The following is a 23,372-nucleotide window of genomic DNA, read 5'->3' as shown; positions in this document are numbered from 1 at the left end:
CCTCTTAACTCAGAAACTTACTCCCTGCAGCAAGCATGGAACTGGGCACAGAAATAAGCACTCAACCAACAAGGAGGAGACCGAAGAAGGGGAGACTTACAGGCACTAGTGTGATCAGGCAGAAGCGGAAAGGTGATGAGGTGAGATGTGTGGCCAACTCAGAGTGGGGAAGGGGATCTGGCTTCCAAGGGAGGGCAGGAGAAGGCAGTGTATGAACAGAAAAAGCCTCCCTCCAACATGCAGAGCTAGACCAGGTCAGGAATCGGAAGCCACTGGAAGAGAACTGACTACCAGGACTGGAGGAGACAGCAGAAGGCTCTGAAATCCTCTCTACCCATTTTAGACCCTTGTTTTTGACAGAGAAGCCAGCAGAGGTGGACTTTGTGATCACAGACTGAGAAGCCCATTTGGCCACCATGGCAGGGAGACAAGGCTGCTCCCAGCATATCAAGAAAACAGAGGTTTTGTTTGAGGGTGGAAATCCATCGTCTACTGCTGCAAATTAAAAACCCCGAAGAGAGTCAGGAGATCAAATGTTCATCCTTGAAGCAAGGGTAATAACCATATCTAGCACCTATCACATGCTGTAGAGAGTTATCTCATTTAATCCTCAACTCCCTGACTACCCCATTGGAGATAACTCTCTCCTATCACCTGGTTATTCCCTTCAAAGAATTTTATCACCATCCACAGTTATCTTGTTTGCATGTTTCTTTCCTGCTTATCATCTGCTCTCCATGTGCAACTTAAGCTCCTCTGGGCAGGAAGCTTGTCTGATCTTAAGCTACATCCCTCTGCTATCACAGCACCAGGCACAGAGTACACCACAAACATTCAGCAAGAGAACTGAAGAGCTTCGTGGAAATCCTTCTACCTACCTGTCCTACACATGCAGATTCTTGCTCCTCTTTCTTTTTTTTACTACCTAAATGTTTAAAGTATTTGTATGTTCACACTGAGGCAGACCTACACAACCTCGCTGCTTTTCTACTAGCAATGAGACTGGTCTCAGCCCCAGCTTCTCTCTCCAAACAGCAAGACCTGTCCCTTCCCAGGGTTTAAAGTCCCAGCACCCACCCCCTGCCTATCTGAACAAGCCCCTGCTCCCTCTCCCTTACCTGCCTCTGCCTCCCTTGGGTGTGCCCAGCAAATCCACTCAGCTGCCCTTGTTTGTTCTCTTCCACGCCCCTGTGTTTGTCTCCTAGGACTGCCATAACCAGGTACTGTCAACTGTGGGGCTTAAAGCAACAAATGTATTCTTCCAGTTCTGGAGGTTAGAGGTCCAACTCAAGGTGTCAACAGAGCCATGTGCTCCCTAAAGGATCTACGGAAGAAACTTTTCTCTCTACTTTCTGTCTGCTTTAGGCATCTATCAAAAACAAGCCTTGATACTTTTTGGATTGCAGCTACATAACTCCAATCTCTGTCCCACAAAGAGATTTTACCACATGTACCAACTCAAACATATAATTAGTGAAAAAATTCTTCAATGGACAAGTGTCGTCACAGGTGAAGAAATAAGGTAGGGGCAAACGTGGGCTTGAATGCAGATGTGAAGCATGGCGGGGAGGTGGGGGACTCCTGGACAATATAGGTTTGTGATAACGCAAATTCTAATAAAGTTAGCCCAAATTCTAACAGGTTTCCTGGGGCTGTTGATGCTATTGGACTATGGACCATCCCTGAGGGCAGAGACCAAGTCTTATTATGTTTGTATTATACATTGCATGGTTCAAGGCTCGAAGAATGAGTGCATATTAAACTGCTGCAATCTACTTTAAAAACCAGGGCAACTGAACTCCTGCTATTTCTCTCATTTAGTTGCCCTTCAGAAAGACCCTCTGGCAGGCATGCGTCAACTGCTGACCTGGAATGTTCTCCTGGTAGCCCACCACCTTGTTTAGGGAGGGCAGCTCTTCATCCCTGTAGATCAGCTCTTCACCCCTGCAGATCAGAGGTCTCAGCTCTGCAGAGTGAGCTTTGTAGAGCTAGGGAAGTACAGTTTCAAGGCCAGAGCAAGTTCATCTCCTCTCACTTGCATCAGCTTGGATAGGCTTCACGTGAAGCAATTCCATCTTTCTGTGTGTCTCAGAGGATGGTAGGGAACAGGACTCAGCATGTAATGAGTTTAGGGTGGTGATGCCCTTTAGCAACCCTAGCTTACCTGGCAGACGAGCTCTCATTGCTGTTTCAGATGGCACTCCTGTAAGTTACCATCCTCCACCCTGGCCCAGCCAGCCCCTGGTCTGGGACCCCGTCTCCACCACGAGTGGCCAGAAGCTTCAGCAAGCAAGAGCTTGGTCCCCAGTGCTCAGGAGGTCCATGCAGACCACCAGATGCTCTTCAATACCTACACAAGCGCACGCGCATGTGCGTGCACACACACACACACACACACACACACACTGCACAGGTCAACTATCTGGGATTTCTGAAGCAGGGTGGGTGGGGGTCTAGAATAACCCTGCTTTGCACTCCCACGGCTCCATGCACAAAATCCAGCAACGGTTTGGTCAGAGCTCCTTTGGGGTCAACTAGAGGGCACCCTGATTTTGCCAAGAAACACGTGTTCAATTCCATATGTGAGCCCTGCTTTTGCTGACAGGCCATGACTGTGGCTGCGAAGGGAGGGGAAGCAGGTGGATTCTGTCTGTTTTGGGGGTGACAAAAGTGGAGTGCACTGGCAGTTAAAGCTCAGAATGAAGGTGGAAGAGAAAGCAGTAAAAGAAAGGGCCCGGCTGGCGTCAGGTGACAACTGCTTCTTACTTAGACACTGTATACTTAACAAAACTACTGAACTAGGTTATCAGGTATGATGCATTTTAAGTTATCTATTTTTTTTAAAAAATTCAACATTAATAACAAACATAGGACTTAACCTAATAGGAAAGTCAACTTTCTGGTTCTGACAGTCTACTACAATTATACAAGGTATTACTGGGGAAAGCAAGGTGAAAGCCTCAGAGCAATTCTCTGAACTATTTTTGCAACTTCCTCTGAGTCAAACTATTTCAAAACAAGTTGTTTTAAAAATTATCAAGCACAGAAAGATATTACTGCATCTAAAATATTATTAAGGTCAAAAATCTAAATTTGAGGTTTTATGTAAACCCTCAGCTTTCTCAAAATTTGAAGTTTTGTGTAAATCCTCAGCTTTCTCATCAAATAAGATGTTTAATAACAAAACTATGACTGTCTAGTCATAACAAAAGAGTCTAAAATGCAGTACTTAGGTGCAGTCTCAAAAATGACAGAATGATCTCTGTTCATTTCCAAACCAAACCATTCAGTCACAGTAATCCAAGTCTATGCCCCAACCACTAATGCCTAAGAAGGTTCTATGATGACCTACCAGATCTTCTAGAACTAACACCAAAAAAAGATGTCCTTTTCATCACAGGGGACTGGAATGCAAAAGTAAGAAGTCAAGAGATATCTGCAGTAAGCAAGTTTGGCCCTGGAGTGCAAAATGAAGCAGGGCAAAGGCTAACAGAGTTTTGCCAAGAGAACGCACTGGTCATAATAGCAAACAGCCTCTTCCAGCAACACAAAAGGAGACTCTACATATGGACATCACCAGGTACTCAATACCAAAATCAGATTCATTATATTCCTTGCAGCCAAAGATGGAGAAGCTCTAATACAGTCCGCAAAAACAATACCAGGAGCTGATTCAGATCATGAACTCCTTATTGCAAAATTCAGACTTAAATTGAAGAAAGTAGGGAAAATGGCTAGACCATTCAGGTATGACCTAAATCAAATCCCTTACAATTATATAGTGGAAGTGACAAATGGATTCACACGATTAGATCTGATAGATTGCCTGAAGAACTATGGATGGAGGTTTGTGACATTGTACAGGAGGCAGTAATCAAGACCATCCCCAAGAAAAAGAAATGCAAAAAGGCAAAATGGTTGTCTGAAGATGCCTTACAAATAGCTGAGAAAAGAAGAGAAGGGAAAAGCAAAGGAAAAAAGGAAAGATATACGCATATTAATGCAGAGTTCCAAAGAACAGCAAGGAGAGATAGCAAGCCTCCCTCAGTGATCAGTGCAAAGAAACAGAGGAAAACGATAGAATGGGAAAGACTAGAGATCTCTTCAAGAAAATTAGAGATAGCAAGGGAACATTTCATGCAAAGATGGGCACAATAAAGGACAGAAACAGTATGAACCCAAGAGAAGCAGAAGATATTAAGAGGTGGCAAGAATACACAGAAGAACTATTTTAAAAAAAATCTTAATGACCCATATAACCACAAAGGTGTGATCACTCATCTAGAGTCAGACATCCTAGAGTGTGAAATCAAGTGGACTTTAGAAAGCATCACTATGAACAAAGCTAGTGGAGGTGACAGAATTCCAGCTGAGCTATTTCAAATCCTAAAAGATGCTGCTGTGAAAGTGCTGCACTCAATATGCCAACAAATTTGGAAAACTCAGCAGTGGCCACAGGACTGGAAAAGGTCAGTTTTCATCCCAAACCTAAAGAAAGGCAATGCCAAAGAATGTTCAAACTACTGCACAAATGCACTCATCTCACATGCTAGCAAAGTAATGCTCAAACTTCTCCAGGCCAGGCTTCAACAGTACGTGAACGGTGGTGAACTTCCAGATATTCAAACTGAATTTACAAAAGGCAGAGGAACCAGAGATCAAATTGCCAACATCCACTGGATCATACAAAAAGCAAGAGAATGTCAGAAAAACATCTACTTCTACTTTATTGACTATGCTAAAGTCTTTGACTATATGGATCACAACAAACTGTGGAAAATTCTTTAAGAGATGGGAAGAGCAGACCACCTTACCTGCCTCCTGAGAAAGCTGTATGCAGGTCAAGAAGTAACAGTTAGAACTGGTCATGGAACAACGGACTGGTTCCAAATGTGAAAGGAGTACGTCAAGGCTGTATATTGTCATCCTGCTTATTTAACTTATATGCAGAGTACATCAGGCAAAATGCCAAACTGGATGAAGCACAAGCTGGAATCAAGATTTCCAGAAGAAATACCAATAACCTCAGACATGCAGATGATACCACCCTTATAACAGAAAGCGAAGAGGAACTAAAGAGCCTCTTGATGTAAGTGAAAGAGAACAGTGAAAATGCTGGCTTAAAATGCAACATTAAAAAAACCTAAGATCATGGCATCTGGTCCCATCACTTCATGGGAAATAGATGGGGAAACAATGGAAACAGTGACAGACTTTATTTTCTTGGGCTCCAAAATCACTGTAGATGGTGACTGCAGCCACGAAATTTAAAAATGCCTGCTCCTTGGAAGAAAAGCTATGACAAACCTAGACAGCATATTAAAAAGCAGAGACATTACTTTGCCGACAAAGGTCCGTATAGTCAAAGCTATGGTTTTCCAGTAGTCATGTATGGATGTGAGAGTTGGACCATAAAGAAAGCTGAGCGCCAAAGAATTGATGCTTTTGAACTGTGGTGTTGGAGAAGACTCTTCAGAGTCCCTTGGACTGCAAGGAGATCCAAGCAGTCCACCCTAAAGGAGATCAGTCCTGAATATTCACTGGAATATTGAAGTATTGAATATTGGAAGTATGGAATATTGAAGCTCCAATACTTTGGCCACCTGCTGGGTAAGACTGAAGGCAGGAGGAAAATGGCATTACAGAGGATGAGATGGTTGGATGGCATCACCGACTCAATGGACATGAGTTTGAGCAAGGTCCGAGAGTTGGTGACTGACAGGGAAGCCTGGTGTGCTACAGTCCATGGGGTCACAAAGAGTCAGACAGGACTGACTGACTGAACTGTACTGATGACTGTTTAAGAAAAGCTGTACTGTCACAAGAACATCTAGGATGATAGTGGTACTCTATTTCTTGATTCAGGTCTTAATTACAAAATTGTTTGCATTATAAATATTATTAAGATTCTGTATTCTTTTTTGTTTTTGCACTTCTCAGTATGTGAGATATAATTTCATAATAAAATGATAAAATTAGTAATAATAATAAAACCAATCACTGGATTGTTGAGTGATTAAATCAGTGCATACATGTAAAGTACTGGCAAATAATAACATTCATATATTAGCCATCAATTAGATTTTATTTGACATTAATTCATAGTCATTAGGAAAGAGTCTGGAAGAACACAGAAACAACAAAACCATCAGTAGCCACTATCCTGAATGATGTTTTTTTGTTGTTTTTTTTTTTTAATAAAAGTATGGTTGATTTACAGTGTTTCAGGTATATAACACAATGATTCAGTTATATATACATGTATTCTTTTTCAGATTTGTTTCCATTATAGGTTATTACAAGATACTGAATTTATTTCCCTGTGCTTCTTGTTCTTGTTGTTTAGCTATATTATATGTAATACTGAATAACAAGGTTGCAAAGGACTTTTATTTTTGCTGATATTCTAATCTTCCCACAATCAATACAAGTTAAAAACAAACCTACAGTTCTTAGGTTAAAAAAATGCTTTAAAAAAATTTTAATGTGCATACTGTTTCCATATAACACATGGAAGAAAACTGGGGGAGAGAGTTTATAACAAAAACAAAATAGCAGATCCTACCGGAAGTCTGACTTTTCTCAGTGTCTCATAGTAGTTAGTCGCGTGTGTCCCACAGCCCATGGTTCTCAAAAAATATGGAGAGAGCATGGGGTGGAACACAGCCGTGCAGGTCAAAAAATGTAATGGAGATATATTTTTAACCACACATGTAATCCCATGTCCAAATATACCTCATACACGTAGGTACATATTACCAAAGAGAGGAGATATTAAATGTAGGTTAAATCTAGTTATGGGAAGGTCCTTGGCAGGCGGTAACCAAAAGCACAGAGACCATTCTGTAAGTTCCCCACAATATGGCTCCCATGGCTGTCCCAACCCCAGCGCCTCCTGCGGACCTATGGCTGCCTGCCTTCTCCCACTGCCACCACCTCCCTCACTGACACCAACCATAGGGAACGCTGAAGAACCACGACAAGCCAGGCCAGCATCTAGAGGCGCCGGGCATCCTGCCCCTGCCTCCCTGAGGCTCACCTGCCAGCAGGCTGTTGCAGGGGGTGGGCGGGTTCCTGCTGCCCTGGACCCAGGCCCCCCCGCCTCCCTCCACAGGCAGGGTCCCAGGCAAACCGCTGCTGGAAAGCTGCCCCTGATCCACCGGGCTCCATTACGTGAAAATAAAACACCAGCCTGTTCTGGGCCTGCCCAGCACATTACTGGGAGGAAGCTATAAAAGCTGCCAACACGGGTTACCTCAAGCATGTTCCTTCTCAAATATGCCGGGAGCGAGGCATGGCCTTTCCTCTCTTCCCCGCCTTCCATCTTTGAGGCAAAGGCTTTCTGTGTCCTGTTTATTGACATCCTCGCCTCTTGGCTGGTCCAGCTGCGCCAGAGCCAGTTGCCCTCCTGGCCATTCAAAGTGCCCCCGTTCCGACCCACTGCCTGTAATGCGCACTTCCAGACCGCACAGCCCACTGGCTGCTCAAAGTCTGGCTCTGAAACCAAATAAAAAGCTTTTCATTTACACTCCAGTTTATGTGCAGCAGCTCAAAAGCCTTATTTTCATGTCTTAGGCAGCTCCCACCTGAATAAATTCGCTCTAAGTGCCACTTTTCCTTTTGTGGATTATAAAGCAGTGAGGAGGGCTGAGGGATGGCCCTGCAGGATGCCACAGGCAGGCAAGGATGCAAAGTGACCCCTTGGAGACCAAGACAACTGATCGATGCCAGGACCCTCGACAATGCACACCACAGCCCTGGAAGGGCAGAAACCACAGCTACTCTCAGCTTTGTCATAGTTGAAAGCACAGCCCTGCCCAGTCCTGGTTCCAAATCCCAGCTCTGCAGATTTCTCAGTGTGTATCCTTGGGACATGGGCCTGCCTTAGAGCTTATTTCTTTACATATAAATAGGGACAACACCTCAGGGAGGGGCTACTCTAATGACTGAACCTGACAATAAAATACATAAAGTTCTTACCACAGTAACTGGCACATAGAAAGCCCCTGAGAGATAGCATCCATTATCACTCAAATTCATTTTTAAGTGTGTGAAGGATGTACTTGATGCTAGGTGCCAGGTATAAGCAAAATCAACATGGTCCCTGGCTTCAAGGACTCACAGGGCAAAGGGCAACAATCCTAACCCTTTGGGACCTCTACTACAATGGCTGTGCACACACAAGACAGGGAAGGAGGGCTAAACCTGCCTGGGAAGATCTGGAAACAATGAATGTCTAAAACATTCAACTCATTTAAGGCTGATGTTATCTGGTGGTTTCCAGCCTGGTCTCATTTCCCACCTATCTCTCCCCGCCGCTCCCCCTCCTGGGGGCCTTCCCACTATACCAGCCCCACCCTGCGGCCTCTGCCTGGGATGTGCCCCCCTCCCCCAACATTCCCATGATTGGCACCCTTGCTTCACTAGGGTTTCTGCTCACATGTCACCTTCCTGGTCACTCCAAAAAGATTTCTGTCCCCTTCTGCTGCTGTATTATTCTGCACTCACCAATACTGCATTCAAATCTATCTGCCTGCTTTTTTATTGTGCACCTTCTCCACTAGGATGGGATCTCCGTGGGCATGGGGACTTGGTTCATCGCTGTGAACTCTGAATCTAAAACAGTGCGGAATCAAATTAATGAGCCACAGTTAGAAACTGGGGACTCCTCACCCGTAAAGCACGAGGCTAAGAGTGTCATGTACATGGGCATTTAATCCTTACCACATACTACTGACCTCTTCTGCTGGGCCATCCCCAAGAAGAGTGGAGGCGAATCACTCTAGGAGTGCCATAGCCAGCCCTAGTCTTCCCCATCATCCTTCCAAACTTCTGATAAACAGCTCCCAGGGAAACATCCCAAGAAGTAAGTTAAACCCAAGGTCTCTCCTGTATCTGAGAAGCTTGCCCTCCAGAGTCTGCCCTTCCTAAAGATCAGAAAGGGCTCCACAAGTCCTACACAACCAAACAGCCACCATGTATTAGATGCTTCTTGTTGTGGTTTAGTCACTCAGTCGTGTCCAAGTCTTTGCAACCCCATGGACTGTAGCCCACCAGGCTTTGCTGTCCATGGGATTCTCCAGGCAAGAATACTAGATGGGGTTGCCATTTCCTTCTCCAGGGGACCTTCCCAGATCAGGGATGGAACCTGCATCTCCTGCACTGATAGGTGGGTTCTTTACCCCTGAGCCACCAGTTAAGTCCGCATTGGCTACTCATGTACAGACTTTGTCTCACATCCTCCCCACACTCTGCTTCATAGTCATGACCCCTCAATCTAGAGGGGAAACCAAGGGTCAGAAAGGTTAACTCACTTTTCATGAACACACAGTTAAGAAGTGTCAGAGCTAGGAATCTGAAACCCTGGTTTGTCTGATTTAAAAGGCCATGCCATTACCCACTATTTCGCCAGTGCCTCTGGGTGCCCACACGGGTTCTCCCCTAGCTTGGGTCAGCCTCCTTGGTCACTGATGGTGCACAGCAGATCAGAGAGCATGAGCTCTGGGCCCGACAGACACACTTTCCCCACTTCCACCAGCTGGGTCCTGCCCAGGGGCCACCGAAGGCTGGGTCAGAGGCTCCCTCTGCTTCACAGGAGAACTGCTCCAGGAAGACAGAAGACAGGGGCTCTGCCAGCACCTAGCAAGTACTCAACCCACTTTAAGTACATGAGCCCCAAACTCTCCGTGCAGGTCAGCATCATCTGTGGACAAGTTATATGATTTATTAAAGTCTCAGTTTACTTTTCTATAAAAGAGATGGTCATTTACCTGCCTTCAGTTATTAGTCAAAGAGGTGAAACACGTCAAATGCTTACAGCAGTACCTGGCCCGTGAGAAACACTCAATAAATGTTAGCTCATCATTGCATCCTATTTCGTAACCCAGGAAACAGACAACTAGGAAGGCAACCAACTTGCTTGACATCTCTCATCTGGTTCAGGGATTTGACCCCAGCCTGCCTGACCCCAGGCCACTTCAAGGTTGACATTAACACACCCACCCAGTGACCAGCAACACGGTAGAGAGAAATGCTATGTTTCAGTAAAAAACTACAGCACACCCGTGCTGCTAAGTCACTTCAGTCATGTCTGACGCTGTGCAACCCCACAGACGGCAGCCCACCAGGCTCCCCCGTCCCTGGGATTCTCCAGGCAAGAACACTCGAGTGGGTCGCCATTTCCTTCTCCAGTGCATGAAAGTGAAAAGTGAAAATGACGTAGCTCAGTCGTCAGCACACCCTTATGGGTATCCAATTCTGGTCCTGCTCTTTGTCACTGACATAGTTTTCACCTCTTGGTAAATTGCAATTTTTACTTTGTTACCCCCCTATAAATTGGATTGGATCCTGCCATCTTAGACATTTCTGTCCTCACCAAATTCTCCATTCTTCTAGTTTCCCACTTTTTCCCACCCTCCTGGCATGGATTCCTTGAGAACTACAACCTGACCACCCAGTTCCTTATCGGAAGTCCAAGCTGGTGGTGGCTGACCTTCCCCTCCAGATCTAAAGAAGTCTCACAAGCTGAAGCCAGACTACAATGTGATAAAAACTTCAAAAGACTCATCACCACAGCAGATCGTGAACTCTCTCATTTAAATGCCTGACAGTTCACACTATCCAGCAAACACCCTCCACTGCATGAGGCCAACAGATGGTTCAGCTGGTCCTGCATGAACGAAGGGTAACTGAGCAAGAAACGAACTTACACCGTTCAAAAGAAGAATGCACCCTCTGTCCTTGAACAAGAGGATGGGCGACAAAGACTCTCCCCTTGATCAAACTTTTGCTGGCTTCTCTGAGCCCAGAGCCCTCTTCTCAAAGGGCCCTGACCTTGGCCTTCCTAGGCAGGCCTACATAGCCCAGTCTTCGCAAGAATCCTGCTAAGTCAGTTCAGAGACAATCTCCCACCTTTGATGTGTCAGTCCTTGGCCTGCCTTTAGCAAGAATTCTGTTAGATCAGTTTAGTAAGCATCCCCTACCCTGGATGCCTCCTCTTAGTAATTTTCCATCCACTGAGGCCTTCATCCTGCTGCTTGGGGCTAAATCCCCACCTGTCGTTGTGTTCAGAGTTCAACCTGATACTGCAGTACCCCTACTGCAATACCCCTGAATAAAACATTCTTTATTATTCTAACAAGCATCAAAATAATTTTTTCTTTAACTACCCTAAGGCTTGCTTCAAGTAGGAGGGCCTCCCTTCCTGAAAATTCTCCAGTCATGTCTCAGTCAAATCCCATCCCAGATCTCCTGCAAGTAACCTTTCTCTTCTGCTCAGCACGAGCAAACCTCCAACAACCAAGGAGCTGCTTCCCTGCCCTATGGATCTTTGCCTCTCTCAGGCTGGCTGCCAGCCCACCACTTCCCAGCCGTCTATGCACGCAGAGAACACGAAAAAACAGAAATGCATTCCCCATCTGGAAATGCCTCAGAGCTAAACATTATGTAGGATGTGATGGTGTTCGTCTACCCAAAGCGAGACTAAGAGAAACACGGAGACAGGAGGAGACTGCTGCCGAAGGCCAGTGCGTCAGCAAGAGCTAAATTTAGCAACCAAAGCCTCTAACTTCATTCTTTTAGGAAGAAAGAGCAGCAGAAGAAAAAAATGTATGCACATATTTAAATGAAAAAACCTTTGAGAGAGGGAGAGAGTCCACATCCTTAGTGACCTGAAGAAATGCATGAGGAGGGACCACTCTTGGGGAGCCTGCCTCAAGTCAGGTGGGGGGGTCTTTTGGACCCAGTGAACGCATGATACAAAGGAAGCTGCAGACTGAGAAATCTAAACATTAAGTGCTGAGGGCAAGGAGAACAGGTGGATTCCAAAAAGTTACCAATTCTGGAAAAACCCGTAACACAGGTTTTCAAACAGATTTTGTCTTCTAGTAGAGTGGCTAGTATAAAAACATACATCAAAAAAATAAATAAATAAAAATTAAAACATACATCATCTAGGCCCCACTGCCTCCAGGGAGGGTCTGGAAACCTGGGGGAAGAGATGGAGACATTCCAAGTGATGCAAAGTGGTCATCTGAGCACACATGGGGAGCCTCAGCTCTGTCTGTAGCCAGCTCTGCCCGGTTGAGCCATTTCCCCATCTCTGGGCTAAGGATAACTGTCTGTGAAATAACAGTACAGCCTGGCTGCACTGAGACATTATAACATACGGAGACACACTCTGTTCTGGATTTATGTGTGGGGAAGCTGGTGGACATTATCAGATTCTACCCCACTCCCACCAGAATCAAGACTTCTGCCTTGACCTTGATAAAAGATCCGTTATTAAGGGATTTCACCACGCTCTTAGAAATGTATCAGTTCCCACAAAGGGCTAATAATCTCACTGTAAACAGAGTCCTCATAAGTCAGTAAGAAAAATACAAGAACCTCAACTGGAAAATGAATGAAGGACCTGAGCAATTCACAAAATCATGCAATAACTTAATTCTAGGGGCGAGGGGGCAGAATGAGACTCCTTACTGGTAACAAGAAAAAGGACATAATTAAAATAAAAATGAGAGAGCTTTCCCCACATGTCAATTAGCAAGTTCCTAAAATCTCAATAATACCCAGCAAGGGCTGGGACTCAGAGAATTTCAAATCCTAGTGTATCATCAGTAGACAGCAAGGCAGCCTGACTTAACCAGGGGCAACCTGGCCAGATGACATCCCAAGCCACCTAATAATTCTGTGAGGGGAAGCACACTGACTGAAACGGTCACTATGGCCAGGCACCACAGTAACCATGTGCATGAGTTGTTTTACAACAGGAGGTCCTGGTAAGGAACACAGAACTAATAAGCCACCACCGACCGGAAGAGTTCATAGATCAAGAACTTCTTATTTTCAACATATGAGTCAGAAATCACTCAGCCATGATTAATAGAAGCCACCAAAGTTGACATGGGATGGCTTAAGTGGAGAAAAATGGAATTCATTAGCTCACGTTACTGGGTTGTCCGGAGCACACATATAGCTTCAGGCATGACTGGATCTAGGTGTTCAAACATCAGGGCTCTATTTGTCTGACTTTCTCCATTTAATGACCAAGATATTCACCAACAGAACCAATAAATTGCCTTGAGTGGAAGAAATTTTTCAATAAAAAAGATATTTGCCAACAGGCTTATATTTATACCCTATCAATCCCAGCAAAAGTACATCATCTTCCCCAAGAGCTCTGGGAGAGAAGTGCCGGGAAGGACTCAACTGGCTACATTCAACAGCCTACTCCTAGGGACACAGGGCAAAGGAGTGCCTTCCAGTCACACGGAAAAGGTATTCTCTTCCTAGAAGGGAGTGGGAGCTGCTGGAAAGGAAAAAAAACAGTTCCACCTTAATGAATCTCTCCCACTTTAAGAACACGTTAGTTTCTTGGCACAGGCATTCACTGGCAGTGGTAGGCATGAATGACACCATCAAGCTGGGGTTACTTTGCCACCAAGGCAAAATGAATTATTAGTCTACATTCAGACTACAACAACAATCTAAGTGAGAATGCATTTTTTTAAACTCACATTTGAGGTATGAGTTACATATAGTAAGATTCACCCTTTTTAGTAAAGAGTTCTACCAATGTTAGTGAATGCACACAGCTATGTGTGACCACCACCACAATCAGGATATAGAACATTTCCATATCCCCCACTCCCAGCCCCTAGCAACCACTGATTTGCTCTGAAGCCTTGTACCTGAGTACCATGAAGTTATATTTCCAGAATATCATAAAGTTCTTTAATGTGCAGCCTTTTAAGTCTGGGAGCAACCCACTCCAGTACTATTGCCTGGAAAATTCCATGGATGGAGGAGCCTGGTAGGATACAGTCCATGGGATCGCAAAGAGTCGGACACAACTGAGCAACTTGACTCACTTTCTTTCACTTAGAACACACTTGAGATTCATCTATGTCGGTGCACGTGTCAAGTAGTTCACTCCTTTTATTGCTGATCATTGATACACCCCCCCCAACACACACACACCCCATACCCCAAATGCGTAAATTTCCTATATGTACCCAGGAACATGGGTTACATCCAAGAGCAAAATAACATTTTTACTTTATTCTCGTGGCACTTTCATTTTAATGGTAAGAAACCAAAAATGGATAAACACACACAGTTCATCAGGAAGTAAGAAATGACATGAATCTAAACAGAGCAGGCTGGCACATGGAGGGGGTGGTGCCCCTGCAATAAAGGATCAGGAAGAGCCTCCGAGGGACGCACAGCAGGCAAGGCAGACACCTTACCACATTCCAGACAGAAGGAATCACCGGAGCAGAGGCCTGAGATCTAAATGGGCTTGGGGTGTTTGAGGAACAGCAAGCTGCCCAGAGGCTGCAGGGATCACAATCATGGAGAGGACAGGAGATGAGGTGGGAAGGAGGGCAGGGCCTCACAGACAAGGGTGATGAAACCTTTGTGTTTCACCCAAGTGAGATGGCTAACTGTCTAATTCAGACACCCCACACCCTCTGCCTTCTCCACACCAACACACAAGAGGCTGGGTCCTGCTGGAGACCTTTCCAGAGCCTCCCAGTAAGAGCCACAGCAAATCCCACCTCCACACCCACCACCTCCCCTGCTCTGACACTTCACAGAGCAAGCTCCTTGGAGCCTGCCTGCGACACCACTTGCTACCCATATACACTGGGTCCTATGTCTTCCCAGCAGGACCAGCTACATCCTTTGCCAGTCCCAGAAGGGACTGCCAGATAAAATGGGTTAACCTTGAATTTCAGATATACCATGAGTATTTTTTAATGAAAGTATGTCCCAGATACTGCATGGGACCTACCTGGGCCTCTCTTCCAGCTACTTTACAGAGGAAACAAGTATCAGCCTCTCCGTACTACACTCTCCACAGCTGCTTCCTCACCCACGCAGACAGTCTCCGCCTCAGCCCTGGATCCAACGCACTCCTGCCTACTCAGTTTTTTGTACCATGTATTCCCCTTCTCCTCTCTGCATCTTCAACTTCTGGTCTCCCAGAGGTCTACTTTTCTCCTGCAGTTCAACATGCTCCAGTCTTCCCCAGTTTGTTAAACCTTCCCTGGATCCTCCCATACTATTACCCTTCCCTCCGTGTTCAGATACTTTGAATGATGTATCACCTTCCCTCGACTTCCTCACCTCCCCATGTCCAGTCAACTCCCCACTCCCTGGCCGTCTCCTCCTGAACTCAAGGACACTGCTCTTGCTACAATCATCAGTGACCTTCTCGGCATTCAATTCTCAAGTGCCATCTTTCTCTCCATCTTAAAGCTCTCTTGGCTTGGCTTCAGTGACACCAAATTTCCTGGCTTACTCTATTGGAGGCAGCTTCTTCACAGTTGGCTCCTCCTCCATATACACTGGGATCCTGACTCTCTGTCCCGGACTCTCCATGGACACAGTCCATGCTCACCCTCAGTGGAAACCATAGGGTCTACATGAGGAAGAAGTCCTCATCTCTCTACATTTCTCTCCTGAGCTTCAGATTCTAATGAATACAAGGCAGCTCCACTGTTACCTCCTTGAACTCAACATGTCCAAAATCAAACTAAACCAGGAAAGAGTGGACTCATATTCCCAACCTCCCTCACCCCTGGCATCACCTCCTATTTTCCATATGTGACTGGCACATCCATTAATCCATTTCCAAGTCACAAACTCAGGTTTCAACCTTGGCTCTTCTTCCTCCTTCTCTCTGATATAGAAATCCTATCAGTTCTGTTCTCTAAGTGTCTCTTGATTACATATATTCTCTCCCCTGTTTCAGTTACTGCTCTCTCCCCACTACTGGAATCTCAACAGCCTCCCAGCCCGGCCTGTTCCCAGTCTTGCCCCTTCTGTTTGCACCCAGCAGCCCCATCCCTCAAGGCCGCCTCTCAAAGGATAGACCAAGGTTCTCTCAATATACCTCAATCCTCAGCCAGACCACACCGTCTCTGGCCTCCCTCCAGGCTTCTGCACAGCCCGCTTCCTCTGCCCAGCGCCCCTTCCACCCCGTTTACGTCCTCACTCCCCAGCAGAGCTAGCCGACTCACCAGCCACAGCAATCAGCAGTGGAGAGGGTGCCAGTACACTCGGGTTCCCTGGGTTCCAGCCACGGTCTCCCCACTTCACGGGTGTGTGCTTTTAACCCTTCAGGAAAGGAGGAGTGATAATTGAGAGGACGTCATTGGTTAGGTACCAAACCATCTCCGCTCCTTCCTAACAGAACCCCAAATCTGTTCAGGGGCCACATGCTCATTCCAGTGAACCCATCATGATTGGTATAACTTATAGAAACCTGCCTTCTTTTTGCCCGTGATTAATTCTGGCCAATGCAATGTAAGAGGAAATCTACAGAGGACTCTTGGAAAATACGACACTAGTCTTTTAGAACCAGGCAAGAGAACCCCCTGCTCAGGGCCCCAACGGGCAGGAGGGTCCCATTGATCACAGACCACAGGTACAAGTTAAACAACACATTGGCACCCCATCCCTCAGAGTCACACAGCATCATCCATAACCCTCAACATCTGCTTTGAAGACTAACACAGTTCAGGTCCCAAAGAAATACTTCACACCTCTTGCCCTAGGTCTTGAAAACAAAAGGTAACTGCGTCCAACGGAGAAGGTTGGTAGATGTGCTTTGGCCAGCTGAAGAGACAAAGACAAACGCTGCTGTAGAGTGTTGGGAGCACTTGAGAGCAGACAAATGAGCTTGTCAAACCCTTCCTCTCAGCACAAATACAACACGTTCTTGCAAAATGAGAAATTCAGGAAGGCTGAACGTCATGAGAAATTCAGAGCAGGAAGAATCTTCGTCCTTTTGGTCACTGGCCAGCCACTGCCAACCTTAGGCCCACCAATCCCAGATTTGTTGGTTGGTTATTTTTTTTAAGATTTTTTTGATGTAGGCCATTTTTAAAGTTCTTATTGAATTCATTACAATATTGCTTCTATGTTTTATGTTTTGGTTTTTTGGCCATAAGGCATGTGGGACCCTAGCTCCTCAACCAGTGTTGGAATCCACACCCCCTGCATTGGGGAGCAAAATCTTAACCACTGGATCCAACGCAGTCTCCAGATTTCTTGTTTAATCAACAATCAATGTCATTCTGATTAAAGCCACTGTAAGGCTTTGACTTGAGGTAAGTGACTAGCAAATTGCTCAGTTTTGAGTACTCACTATGAGCCAGCACAATGCTGAAGAGGAGGCTCTTGCAGCACTGCTCGGCACATAGTAGGGTGCCATGCAATTCACCATCTTAACTGAGTACTTTTCAGAGTTAAAAGAGGGTACATAAAAAACAATGTCAGAACCAGAGGACCTTACCAGGCCAGCTAAGAATTATCACGCTATTGTTAGCTCTTCTTCCCGTGTATTAACTTGAACAATATTCTCTGTTCCCCAAATCTTCATGAAGGGCCCACAGCACCCTTCAGGTGCTCTGCTGCAGCACTGCTCACAGTCTGTAGCTCAAGGATGTCTTACAAGTCCATCTACCTGAGCAGACAGCAGCTCTAAGGAGGTGGGGGCTGGGTGTGTTCTGTCCTCCACTGCAGGCACCCACAGGGCCTCCTGAAGAGTGGGTGCTCAATTTCTTCTGCAAAATGAACTCATCTGGTCTCTCCTGTGGATGCCTGCCTGACCCTGGTGATGCCACTATAGAGTGAAATGCCCTTACATTTTCATTTGGGTTCTGTGGGAATGGGCCCTTTACTTCCTTCACTAACATGTCCCCTGAAGTCCTAAATGCAGTGCCCAGGAGGTAACAGTACTCAGGCAATGCCTGCTGTGCTTCCAGCATCCTTTCCAACAACCAGGTAACACCTGGGGATTTTAACAACAGAGGGAAGGTGAACCTAGCATTCCTACTGCACTGTATCTAGTTATAACGTCTTGTTTCAGAAGATTGAGGATCAAGACGAGGGAACCCATCCTACCTAGGCACTAGGCTTTATTTCTCTCTTGTCATGTGACTTTTTTAAGCTGTGCTTTTCTGGCAGAAGCTTGCATGTATCTCACCGGATGAGGAGGAACCCAACTTCCTAGCCCCTTCCGCCCCCAGACATGGCTCTCCATATCATGAGATAGTAATCCATCTCTTCCAGCAGACCCCAGAGCACAAAATCCTCTCCCAAGAAGGAAAAGACCAGTCCAACACAGGCTTCAATGAGCTAGAAAGGAAGGACAGAAGGAAACACAAAGGCTGCTCTCTTTCCCGCCTGCCTTCTTTTCACATGCAATCAGCCCACAGTCCCTTTGGGAGTCAGATACAACGGTGGCCAAGCAGTTCAGCTGCCTCACCCCAGCTGCCTACCGCCATCCAACCCCACTGGCAGAGCCCCATTCCATTCTCCAGAAGAAGACGAGTCCTGCTCTGGACTTTCATGAGCATCAAGGACCAGCTGCGGTTTGGGGGCTAACATCCTACCAGCTGTCCAGCTGCCTGCAGCCATGCCAGAGACATCACTCTACTAGGGACCCTCCCCTGGCAGCCAATCAAATCCATCATGGCCCACTTTACATCACCTCTCCTATGGTCTGCTCTCAGGCAACCCGTCCTGCAGAACACAAGTGGTGGTGAAAGCCATGCAAATACTTAAACAGCTCCCATAAGACATTACCCACTTTGTTGTTCCCACACTGTGTGGGATTTCAGAAACATGCCTTACCTTTCACTACCCAGGGGGACTCTTTCTCCATCAATGAGGGATCCTTTTTCTTTTCCCCCTCATTAATGCAGATGTCACTGGAGCAGCCATTAAACCTAAAATGAAATTTTGAGGTAATTATCTGTCTTTAGACATAGAAGAAGGCCTTACAAGGTAAAGTAAATTCTTTCTGGAATTTTGTGGATTTTTATTCCTGACCCTTTATATCTCACTTTCCTACTTTATAGGACTTAAATTTTTTTTCCTGAGTCAACTTCACTAGCTAAAAAAAGAAACACTTCTGGTTGTGGGAGGAAGGGAGGGGGAAACAAGCAAATACAATGGGGTCCCCTGGCCCCCATCTGTTCCAAATCTTCCCCTCACAGGATGTAATGTCTAAAAAGCAAGAAAAATACTCCTTCCTCTTCCAATATTAGGCAGGATCTTGCATGCTAAGAGAAGAATGTCTGGTTACTCTGTGGGTTTTCATCTGTTTTTTAACTCACATATGGCCAAATTACCCTGGCCGCCCAATCCCATTTCCCCCTCTCCCCTAAAACCTCAGGTGCTCAGCAGGGCTCACGGCTAGCAAAGTGCATCCTGGTTTAGCCAAGGAGCCCCCACCCCTCCACACCACACCACCAACCCCTCTGGCACAAAAGATTTGCTCTAAGCCTCCCCAATAACTTCCGCAGATTTCTTAGCTGATGACCTGCCAAAGGGAAGCCAGGACCCCCCGAGGAAGTAGGCCACGTGCTCAGTTGCTCAGTTGTGTCCGACTCTTTGCAACCCCATGAACTGTAGCCCGCTAGGCTCCTCTATCCATTGGATTCTCCAGGCAAGAATACTGGAGTGAGTCGCCATTTCCTCCTTCAGGAAGTGGGCCACCCAGGAAGGTAAAATGAGTGGGCTCACTGGTCTGCACTTCTCCTGCGCCCTCATGTCCTGCTTCCAGGGACGACACAGGCGCAGATGAACACGCGCAGCCAAGGCCAGCGCATTCCAACAGGAAGGAGGTTCCCCAGTAGCTGCTACAATCCTACCAATGCCTTTCCAAGACAGCGAGAGCGCTATTTATAGGAAGGGGAGCCGACTGGGCGAGGCCAGTCCCACCAACCCTTCTTCCCAGCTTCTGTAGTTCTCCTTCAAATTAAGTGAAGAGGGCTTCCTCCCTGAATTACCCAATTTTTACAAGGGCAGAGCTCTCATTTAAATGACTGAGAAACCCTGACTGAGATGGCAAAGGATCTGCTTGATCTGCCCCTCCCTCTCTGGCCCTCCAGGTTCCTCTACTCTGGCCCCACAGCCACCTATGTTTTTCCCACATCATACACCTAGGATTTCAGAAACACTCCTTTCTGCCCTCCCTGACCCGCGTTCCCTCATGCATCTTGGCATGTGCTCCAAATTATCCTTCCTTCCTGCACACCCCTTCTTATCACAACCAACAAGACCCTGTGTGCTCTACCCTGGCGTGCTACCTCCTCCCTGCTGTTCCTCAATATGTCCCAGGGACTTTGCACTTGCTGTTGCCCCTACCCAGACCACGTTCTTCTGGGTGTTTGAAATTCTGGCTCCTTCACATGATATAAATTTCTGCCTTAAAATCACCCCCCTAGATGGGCCTTGCTCATAGAAACCATCTCCATTATTCTCTCCTTGCTCTATCCCACATGCCACACAAAACAGTCAAAAAAAATTTTTTTTAAGGGGAAGAGGAAGAGGAGCCCTCTTGGGATCAGCTCTCTGCTCTCTAAAACCAAGCCCAAAGAATGAACGTGCAGACATAGGAGTGGAAGGGGAGGGTGGAACAAATTGGGAGAGCTGGATTGACATATATATACTACGGTGCATAAAATGGCTAGCTAGTAGGAAGCTGCTGTGTAGCACAGGGAGCTCAGCTCAGTGCTGTGTGATGACCTAGAGCAGCGGGATGGGGGGATGCGGGAGGGAGGCTCAAGAGGGAATCCATCTAGTGTACTTATAGCTGATTCACTTCACTGTACAGCAGAAACTAACACAACATTGTAAAAGCAATCATGTGCGCCTGCTAAGTTGCTTCAGTCTTGTCTGACTCTTTGAGACCCTATGGATTGTAGCTGCCAGGCTCCTCTGTCCATGGGATTTTCCATGCAAGAATACTGGGATGGGTTGCCATGCCCTCCTCCAGGGGATCTTTTTGAGCCAGGGCAATTACTCCAATAATAAAATAAAAATAAAACAAATTAAAAAAATAAATAAATAAAACCAAGCCCAGCTTTGTCCCCATCTTCCTGACTTTCTCTGCCCCTCTACGCCCAGCCCCCGCCAAAGACGCCATTTCTGTTGGCTGCCCTGCAAGAGGGTGATGGATTCCACAGGCCAGCCCCTCTCAGCTCACTTCTCCGCTCCCCACAAAATTAGAAGGCCAGCGAGGAGCAGAGTGAGCTGCCCGAGCCCTATTGCGCTCTACTGCTCAAAGCAGCGAGCCTGGGAGGAAGGAGAGCTCATTAGGCCAGAAAGCCACGCAGGGAGGCCCACGCCCTAGTGGCTGGTGAGTTCCAGCGGCTAGCTTGGAGGGCGGGGAGGGGAGCTGGTTGTAGAACAGGCCCAAGTAAGTTTCCACATAAAGGAAAAAAGTAAACAGATGAAGGCTCTTCCTCAGCCCTTTCAGCCTCTCAGAGGAGAGCAAACCTTCAAGTGTTTGTCAAAAAGCTAATCCGATTTAAAAATGCTTTGAAAGGGCTGAAAGAGGAAACAGCAACTACTGACCACCCTGTGCACTGGCCTGCAGCCTAGGCGCAGCCACTTTCCCCTCGCTTAGCTCGCTCTGTCTTGCGGGTACTGTTCATACAGAGACCCAGAAAATCGGAAGGTACCTGGGTGAAAGAGGGAACCAACCCTCATCCCCTCAGTCGTCCACTACGGGCTGCGGACCCCTTTTCCCGCCAAGAAAGAAGGCTTCACGAGAGCAGAAAACCGGCCAGGACTGGAAAACGCGGATTCCACACAGCCATCACTCCAGGACACTCATCCCCGTCTCGCGCATGGAATCTGGGAGCTACTGAATGGGTCTGTCCCTGTCTCCCGGAAGCACTTCTCTCTCCCACCCCACCCCCCAGCACAGGTGGGACTCGTTAGTGGCAGCACGTTTAAGTTCAGGTGGCAGGAACTTCCAAATGGTTTTGCCCAGCAATTAAAGGAATGAGGCCTCCCCAGCGGCTCAGTGGTAAAGAATCCGGCTGCAGTGCAGGAGCCATAGGAGACATGGGTTCAGTCCCTAGATCAGGAAGATTCGCTGGCAGAGGACGTGGCAACCCAGTTCAGTATTCCTGCCTGGAGAACCCCATGGACAGAGGAGCTTGGCAGGCTACAGTCCACAGGGTCACAAAGAGTCGAACACGACTGAAGCCACTTAGCACACAGGCAACAATTAAAGGAATAGAAACCCTTCTCAAATATTCCAGATTCTGGTTCTGTCTTGCTTCGGAAATTTTACCAGATGCTGTCACCTAGTACCATCATGCTACTTAGGGTGACCAACCACCCAGGTTGCTGAGGACTTGTCCAGGTCTTAGCACTGAAACTTCTGCATCCCAGGATGGTCAGTTAATGATCACTCCCCAACCTCCTCCCCTCCCTTTCCCACAGTTTCATGTGGGCACATATTTTGGCAAAGCGGACTTCCTGGTATTGCTCCCTAATCCTTATGCCCTTGCTGTGTGTTAGAGGGAAGAAAAGTGGTGAGGCTGAATTAGTCTCCTTCCACCAGAGCCTTTAACTTAAAAAGAGGAAAACAGGTAAGAATAATATCAAACCTGCAGCACTTTGCTGTATATACTTTGTTTTGATTAATCTATGAGGTTGGTACCGTTTCCAGACTGGAAAACTGAGGCCCAGAGTCACACATAATAAGTGGTAGGGTTGGCAGCCCAGTGCAGGCAATGATACCAGGGCTCATAGACTAATTCACTATATTGACCTGTGATCTGTAAAGATATAAAGAGGCCTTGTCATTTTGATCACAGGGGAGGGAAACAACATCAAGCTACTTATGTGAGACCGAAAAGGCATAAATTCACACAGGTGGAGCAAAACACTAAGAAAGCACGATTCTGAGAGAAAAGGGAACCTTCATACACTGTTGGTGTGAATGTAAATTGGTGCAGCCACTGTGGAACACAGTTTCTCAAAAAAACAAAAAATAGAATTACCATGCGTGTGCATGTGTGTCTTAAGTCACTTCGGTCATGTCTGACTCTGCAACCCCATGGACTATAGCCCCCCAGGTTCCTCTTTCATGGGATTCTCCAGGCAAGAATACCTAAGTGAGTTGCCATGCCCTGCTCCAGGGATCTTCCCAACCCAGGGATCAAACTCACAGTCTCTTATGTCTCCTGCTTTGGGAGGCAGATTCTTTACCACTAGCACCATCTGGGAAACCCTAAAACTATCTAACATATGACCTAGGAATTTCACTGTCACTCCTGGGTATAGATCTGAAAAATACAAAATCACAAATTAGAAAATATACATGCACCCCAATAGCAGCATTATTTATTACTGCCAAGATGTGGAAACAACTTGTGTTCATCAACAGATAAATTAGATATGATATATATCAGTACAGTTCAGTCGCTTGGTCGTGTCCGACTCTTTGCGACCCCATGAATCGCAGCATGCCCAGCCTCCCTATCCATCACCAACTCCTGGAGTTCACCCAAACTCATGTGTATCGAGTCAGTGATGCCATCCAGCAATTTCAT

The sequence above is a fragment of the Bos mutus genome, chromosome 7 (genome assembly GCF_027580195.1).
Source record: "Bos mutus isolate GX-2022 chromosome 7, NWIPB_WYAK_1.1, whole genome shotgun sequence".
NCBI lineage: Eukaryota > Metazoa > Chordata > Mammalia > Artiodactyla > Bovidae > Bos > Bos mutus.
The sequence above is the reverse complement of the archived record's forward strand: the minus strand, read 5'-3'. Positions refer to the sequence as shown.